Consider the following 8,842-nt stretch of genomic DNA (forward strand, 5'->3'; position numbering starts at 1 on the left):
ATCTACTATGTCAGTAAGTCCCTGCTAGACGCGGAGACCAGGTATTCTTCATTAGAAAAGCTCATTTTAGCCATAGTAGTAGCTGTTAAAAAGCTTAGGCACTATTTCGAAACACATACTGTTGTCGTTATGACTAATTATCTTATCAAGTCTGTCTTGCGACACCCAAAATTGACAGGTCGCATGAGCAAGTGGGCAATAGCACTCAGCCGTACAATATCCAGTTTCATCCAAGAACCGCCGTCAAGTCACAAGCTTTGGCAGATTTTGTGGCAGACTTTAGCCCAGAGCTAGAAAAGCTTGCAGACGACGAAGTCTCAAGGATTAATCAAGTGAACGACGACTCTTGATATTGTTTGTGATGGATCTTCTAATTTTCGTGGTGCAGGTCTAGGCATTGTGCTAAAGTCACCACAAGGGGGCAAGATAGTACGAGCCTTTTGCTGTGAATTTAGAGCGACGAATAACGAAGCCAAGTACGAGGCGCTCATAGCTGGAATGACGTTAGCAGAGGACATGGGAGCAAAAGCATTGAAAGTCTTCAGCGATTCACTGTTGATAGTCAGCCAACTCAAAGGCGAATTCGCAGCAAAAGACTCTAAAATGGCCATGTATTTAGAAATAGCTCAGAGTAAAAGTAAAGTGTTTAATTCATTTGACATTTTGCAGATACCTAGGGACCAGAATACGCAAGCAGATGCGTTGGCCAATCTCGGATCTTCTTTAAGGGACGTTTCGTTTACGTCCATCCCTATTGTTCATTTGACAAGCCCTGCTATCGCTAGGAGCATCGGGGACGCTGTCACAACGACGGTCGAACAGCTTCGAGACAATCATGGGGTCGTCAGTAACATCGATAATCTCGCACCTGAGAGCGACCCTGACGCCGAAGAAGTAAGTGTCAGTTGGACAAAACCATTTTATGATTTCCTTGCTAACGATGTACTCCCAACAGATAAGGCAGAAGCACGCAGAATTCGATTCAAGGCGTCGCGATACGTACTCATTCAAGGAGTACTGTTCAAAAAATCTGCCATGGGCCCCTACCTACGCTGTTTGGAGAAGGAGCAGTGGGGGAAAGTCCTGAAGGACATGCATGACGACACTTGTGGAAATCACTCAGGAGGACGCAGCTTATCCAACAGAGTATTGCGTATGGGGTTGGCCAATAATGAGGAAGGATGCAATAAGGTATGTCGCCAAATGCGATAGTTGTCAACGACACGCAGGTATGACACACAAACCTTGTGAACTTTTGCATCCTACTCTAACACCTCGGCCTTTCATGAAGTGGGGCATGGACATAGTTGGCAAATTACCTTCAGCCCCAGGTCAGAAGGTCTTTATGTTGGCACTAACTGACTACTTTTCTAAGTGGATTGAAGCAGGTTCTTTTCAGCAGGTACGCGATAAGGAAGTGATTTCCTTTATATACACTAACATCATTTGCAGATTTGGAGTCCCGTCCGAGATAGTATGCGACAACGGGTCGCAGTTCATCAGCAACGAGACAAGACGCTTCTGCGATGAATGGGGCATAGCGTTGCTAACGTCAACACCAAGATACCCGCAAGCCAATGGACAGGCTGAGTCGAGTAACAAGACCATCATTGACTCATTGAAGAAGCGACTTGTAGCCAAGAAAGGCAAATGGGCGGAGGCGTTGCCTTCCATCTTATGGGCTAACCGCACGACACCGCGCACCGCGACTGGACAAACTCCGTTCTCGCTAGTCTATGGTTGCGAGGTTGTCCTGCCTTCGGAGGTGAGCGTCCCAACTGCGAGATGCAGCCTAGCGACGGAGCGACAGAACCGCGATGAATTGATAAACGACCTAGATACCATTGAGGAGTTGCGCGACGCAGCGGTGGTACGCATGGCAGCCCAACAGCAAATTGTAGCGAGGAGCTTCAACTAAAACATCCAAGCCAAATCCTTCGTCGAAGGAGACTAGGTCCTAAGGAAAGTATTCCAGAACACACAAAAGGCTAACGCTGGCAAGCTAGGTCAGAAGTGGGAAGGGCCATATCAAATTAGTAAAGTGGTAGGCCATGGAGCCTACCAATTGGTCCGACGTGACGGAAGCTCCGTGCCACGTAGCTGGAATGCCACACACCTCAAACGATACTACTTTTAAACCTAAGTGATAAGCTTTGTTTTCCCAGTTTTTTTTTTTTAAAAAAAAAAGAAAAAAGAAAAAAGAAAAGTATACATATATATATATATATATATATATATATATTATAATATATATTATAATATATATATATATATATATATATATATAGATAGATAGATAGATAGATGGTAATGCTATTATATCTGTGTCGCTTGTTGTTAGCGACCATAGTGTTCTCTCACTGGGTATTTGTTGAAGTTGCAGGCAAATTGTTCCCGTCTAACTTATTAACATCCCAACGATTTCCACAAGGCATCAGGCAGATTTGCATTTTGCCACCATGTAAAGTGTTTTGGTCCACTATTGCCTCAGCCGACGTTCGACAGGGGCATAGTCATTTTAAAGTCATAACTGCTAACGACATTTCGTCTATCTCCCTGACGCACACACGTAAGTTTTTATGTATTTCCTATATGTATTCTAAAGTCGTTTAGTCCAAACGATACGTCTGAACGACCAATGATGACTTTTACTAAGTCCAAACGATACGTCTAAATGACCAAAGATGGCTTACTGAGCGCCTGACCATCCTCTAGGAACGTCAGAATAACGACTGAAACACATACATGCGATGTAAAACAAGGACATAAGAATAATTTTGCCAAAGTTCAAAAGCATCAATGTAATAGTCACCCCCGTAGGTGACCCAAAAAGTTTAAAACAATAAATAGTTATGGCCACCCCCGTGGGTGACCCAAAAGTACAGCACAAACGGTCACTCTTTCAAGTGACCTTTAACAAAAAGTTTGATTAATGTTTAGATAAGAGGGGGATGATATAAAGGGCCTAAAAATTAAACGGCAGGGACCTCTTCAGCTTCCTTCTCCTCGGACGCTTCAGCTGGTAAGACAGTAGTTGGAGCCTCCTTCTCGGTTTCGGGGTCAGGGGGCACATCAGACGCTATGAACCTAGCACAAGACGGGGCGTTTTCATCAACTTTTGATGAAGAGTCCGCCGTCGCAGCCAAGTCCTCTTCGTCCATCAGATCCTTCATGGATCCCATGAACTGGAGCTTCGAGCATGTCCAGCTCGTTCTTATGTGCGTCGACGCTCGCCTGGAGCGTCGTGATTTCATGACGAGAAGACTCCTCCAACTTAGTCGCCCTCTGCCTTATCTCTTCCAGCTCCTCCCCATTCTTCTGTAAAGTTTTCTTCATGTCCTCCATGGCCTTCTTGCAAGACTCCACCTCATCGCTTTTGGACTTCGCGTCCAATTCAGCCTTCTCCATTCTCTGCTTCATGGTCAGGTGACCCTTCAGCAGAGAGGAGATCTCCCTCTTAGCCATTAGGAGATGTTGAGAAGACTGTACAAAAAGACATGATATGCGTCACTTAGAGAATCACAAGTTATTGTCATAATGAGCATAATGTACGAAAAAGAAAACCAGGGGTCTATACCTGAAATAGGAGCTCCAGCCCATCTGACATCATGCGAGGAAGAGTATGTTCCTTGATCCTCTCCATTGCGCTAGGAAAAAGAAACATGTCTGCTTCAGGCCATATGGACCGTTTCAACGACATGAAGTCATTGGGGACGGTCACAGAATAGGAAGGACCGCTTTTGTCTGGGGGAGCTAGGAAGTCAGTCTTACGCGTCTTAGATGCGACGTCCAGCTCGTCGTCCAAGTGAACGACAACCGCTGTATCCTTCTTAGACGACGCTGACGCAGCGTCAATAGAAGACTCCCTCTTGCGCTTGCGCAACATTTCAGCCAGCGCCTGCCCGTCCAGACTCCCCCTAGGACGCGATTGAGATGAACCTGTCCGGTAGTGATTAATTCGTTAGTGTAAAACCTTCCCTGATAGAGTCCTACCCCAAGGAATAAAAAGAAGAAGAGGAATTTAAATTAGATAGACTAACCAGAAGCCATACATGAACAACTGTCTTGAGAAGCAAAAAGAACCCTTCTGAACTGCCTGTCCTCCTCTGACACCTTCAGAAACTTGTCACAGAGACTCTGAGACTCGTCGCGATGTGACAACAGTTTTGGGTTAAGACCTGTAGTAGAAACGATGTAAGAGTGGTGTGAACGACGCGTCACGAACTTAGAAAGACTGAAAATAAACACACCTTCGGAATTCCAGCCGCCAACCAGAGACGCCCCGGCTTCCCCTAGCGACAATCTCTTCACAAACACAAACCTGTTTTTCCAACCTCTGTCATTTGAGTGTATCCCCCCGACCAGAGGCTCTAACCTCGCCTTTGCATGCAAGGCTATCCTATTTTTTTGCTTTGACCCTAATTTCATAATGTAACAGCAAGTCATGGAGGGTGAAGGCTTCGTCCCACGACGCCGTCACCCTGTCGATGACGCTCAGGATCCTCCAGACTTGGGGCATAATCTGCCCTGGGCTGATTTGGTAAATCTACATCGGATCCCTTGCTAGAGGGGTGAAGGGAAGTCTAAGACCTATTTTGAAAGGGTATTCATAGAACACTACCCATTTTTGGGGACACGACTCTGGGGGTTCGTCAGGATCAGCATTTCTAATGACAGTACTCTCAGGCAAATTTCCTAAGTCTATAAACCTTAAAAGATCCTCTTCTGACATCGTTGACAGTTCATCCTCATTTTCTACCCTTAGTTCTACAACTTTCTCTTTCCCTTTCGATTTCTCTTGGTTCTTTACAAAAGTCCTAATGCTGCGTCTACTAGGTGCCATGAGAACAGTAGAGGAAGAGAAAGTAGAGCGAATCAAAGGAAAAAAAACGAGCGAAAAAGTGCGGAATTACCTGGTGTCAGCGAACGATTTTCCGATGAAGAGAATAAGGGAAGTTATGGAAGTTGCCTTACTTAAAGAGAGAGAGAGAAAGATTTGATGAAGTTAGAGTAAAAGTTGTGATTTCTTAGCCGCTTAAGTTATTTATGCCAACAACGAGTAATCATGACAATCGTGCCAACGGTTATAATTAAAACGGCTATTTAAAAACAAAACTACCTTTTGTATTTTGAGACTCTTGGACTACCAAAAATAACCGCTCAAAACAGATCTCCTTTCCTTCCATGCGTCTTTGGGAATCTATTTTTCCATAAAATTGACAAGGGCGAGATTTCTTGCGATTTGTGATATCTTAATGACTTGAGCAGAATTTCATTTGATTCATTTTTTAACAATTGTCTCATGGGCTGTGCCACCCCAATTCAACAATTGGGGGCAAACTGTTATGGCTGAATTTTTTGACAGGGTGACACTGATGCGATGACGCGATGACTCGATGACGTGATACCATCTGACAAGATGACAAAGCAAATGCAACCCGAAGACATAGTGAAGGACGCAAGATTGAGAGCAGGGCATTGAATGGTAACGGTCCAGCCAAATAAGGAAAGAGTATTATAAGCCATAAATTCAGCCGTTAAATGGGGCATCATTAAGACGTTGGAGCGTGAGCATAGAAAATCTCCCATGATTAAAGCGTGAAGTTAATGTAATAATTAGTGAATTCCTTTTTGTATTCGTTGAGAAAAAGCCAAGGACAAAAGAAGGCATATAAAAGGGAGAGAGAGGTCATTGACAGGTTTTTTACGCAATATTACGGGAAGAACATTAGAGAGAACTAAGCATTCTTGTAAACGACGGATAGTCACAAAGAAAGATAGTAAACTATATTAGTTTGGTGGATCTCCAACCACCTGTGGTTTTTTACCCACCTTCATTGGGGTTTTCCGCGTCACTACTTTTGTGTATTCATCCCATTTGATCCCCCTTTGCATTCTTTTAACGCATTGTCTTTAAGATCATCTGGTTGACACGTCCCACAAACTTTAATTTCGTCGTAAGTGATAAATTTTAGCATAAACACTGATGTTGCTCCTTCATCATTTTTCTTGGTGGTAGTGGCGCCACCCCTAATCCAATTGGACAATCCTTTTGCTGATCAAATGAACTCTTGACTTCATGTAGTTTCTTTGCAATCTCCTTATTTAATAGGTCAATTTTAGAGGCTTGCAGTAAACCCCAATAAGCTAAATTACACCTTCCTATCCCTACCGATGTTTTAGCTCTTCTAAATAAGGCCTTCACATTGCACGGGACAAAACTTAGAACAACTGAACAAAGAAGACCAACTTGATCGAATTCTTTTTTTTTCCAGTAAACAAGCAGCTAGATTCAACAAGATGGAGTAAGATAATTCACAAAAGTTTCCAATATGTTCCTCCTCCAAAACAATTAAGGTAAGCATCACTCCAGCAAAACCATAATATTCTAATGCATCATTAATATCTCCCTGACTAAAAAGGGAGTTTCCTTGTTCCTTCCACGACTTAACTAGCTCCAATGAAGTCTTAGGACTGTCTAAATTAGAAACATAACTCAGAAACTCATTATTATCTGGACTTAATTTATAGTCCTTATTGAGAAGCTCATGGAGCTCTCCCTTCAACCTCTCACAATCTTCTAAAGAAAATATATCTAAAAAACCAGATATGAAAATCAGAACCTAATGAACAGAGAGACTTCAACAACTTGTAAAAAGGAAAACAAAATTTAGAAAGAGCACACCTGAGACCGGTACACCGATAAACGAAGGTCAACCACAGTAGAAAGAAACCTACACTATCACTAGGCACCGAGCAGACACCGTTGAGGAGATTTTTACGCTCACCATCCAATGAGACACGCGACACGAAAGACTATTGCACACCAAATTACGCTAAAGGTCGCCGTAGTTGGTAGCTCGCCGGCAACCAATGGGCAGATTTGGCCGCCAGCGACCTAGATGTTGATGTTTTGAGGGGGGCGAATTGAGGGAAGAAGTTTCGAGAGTGGAGAGAGACTTATTTTCGTTAGGAAGCCACATGTGCATAACAAATATTGATGCATATCTATTTCGTTTGTATTATAGCATAATTGGCATATGTAAGAACGTGCACGTGGACAGACCACACACACACAAAAAAAAGAGCAACCCTGCTTCAAACTCTTATTGAATGACTAGAAAATAAAAAGGAACGAAAACTAACGTCTGAAAGGTTGGGCCAATTCTCAAAAATAGAAGCAACTGATTATAAGCTTTGAACAATACAGGACTCCGCACTGTATCACTTGGTTCTAGTTCAATGGCAACAGGATCTGTCCAATTACCTTGCTGCTCAACAACATTAATGGCTTCTTTGTTAGTTGCTAATAAATTGTGATAATGGAAAATAAATTTTAAGTATAATTTTATTAGGAAAGCACCCTTAAAATCTCCATAGGGAGACATTTTTTCTCCATGGGCAAGCAATATCACCCATAAACTTGTGTCTTTGTTGAAGCAATTTTCATTACCACCTACAAGGTAGTACTGGATGGGAATGAGAATGAAAATTTAAGAACAAAAGTGGACACTTTAGGATAAATTAGTATTACCATGAGAATGGACAATGATATTCTTCACAAATTTACACACAAATTCATTCTCATTACCACCATTTATAACCAACTACTAGATCGCAACTTGTCTAAATAATTTGCATATTGAAGTACCACTCATCGCGGGAAAAACCACCGAAATATGTGCAATCGTCAATATGTAATTAATAGTGGTTAATAACAAATGATGGTTTATCTTTGGTACAAAAAGTATTTTCTTCATTCTCAATTTAGTTGCCAAATATGCCACAAATATTTTCTTAATGTGCACAATATTTTAATTTAAGTGATTGTGGGACTCAATTTGAGAAAAAGATCAGTGCAGAAAAGTTTAATAAAAGGTTAAATTTCATATTATGAACAACTACTTTAAATGCTAATCGTTTAACGAATAATAGGTAGCTGACATCCTAACCGCTACTGTAATAGCTAACTGTTACTATAATCGCTAGTTTCGTCAAACAAGTACATTAAAAAAGAAGTACCTTGAATAGTAATTTAAAACGGATGGATTAGTTGAAATATTTTGCAAAAGCAGTCCAATAATCTAACAAAAGACTAAACATACTAACCAAATGTACTTTCCAGATAGTATTTGACGTTTATTTTATCAAACTTGAAGAATTATATGATGTATAATCAAAGTACAAAGCTCAATAATAATGGGAATCGGAATTAGAACAAGTCTTATATACTTACTCTGAATCGTTGAGTATAAATTTTTGTTAGAGTATATGTAAATATAGAATATTTTCATGATCCTTGTATTTAGGAAATGTGCATAATTAGTTCCTAAGAATTAGCTAAATTGGTTCCTTAGAATCAGCTGTATAGTTTGGTATATATCCTTAGTTTGTAATCTTAATCAATCAAGGAAATAATCTCTTTCATGGTATCAGATTTGCTAGGGTTCTTTTTCCTCTCAAGCTTCCGCCGTGCCCTAGCCTTATTCTTCTCCTCGCCGGCAACCATGACTGGTGCTTCTGCTTCTTCTCCTCCCTCTTCGTCTCCCTCTTCATCTCCCTCTTTCTCTTCTCTATCTAGTTCGAACATTCGTCATAATGTTCCTATTATCTTAGACATGGAAAATGTGCAATATTCCACGTGGGCGGAATTATTCAAAATCCATGCTCGTTCGAGTAGGGTGATTCATCATATCATTCCCTCCTCTACCACCACCGTTCCTTCTACTGATGCAGAGAAGGATGAATGGTCCACCATTGATGCTACGGTTTTAAAATGGATCTATGCCACCATTTCTGAGGACCTTCTTAACACCATACTTGAACCCGATTCCACGGCACA

General features: G+C 41.6%; 1 pseudogene; it reads right to left on the reverse strand.

The window, feature by feature from the left end:
- Positions 1 to 7,658, reverse strand: part of LOC104899568 (uncharacterized) — a 36,587-nt pseudogene extending 28,929 nt beyond the window's left edge.
- Between the last annotated feature and the right edge of the window lie 1,184 nt (positions 7,659 to 8,842).

This window comes from Beta vulgaris, chromosome 7, assembly GCF_026745355.1.
Source record: "Beta vulgaris subsp. vulgaris cultivar EL10 chromosome 7, EL10.2, whole genome shotgun sequence".
NCBI lineage: Eukaryota > Viridiplantae > Streptophyta > Magnoliopsida > Caryophyllales > Amaranthaceae > Beta > Beta vulgaris.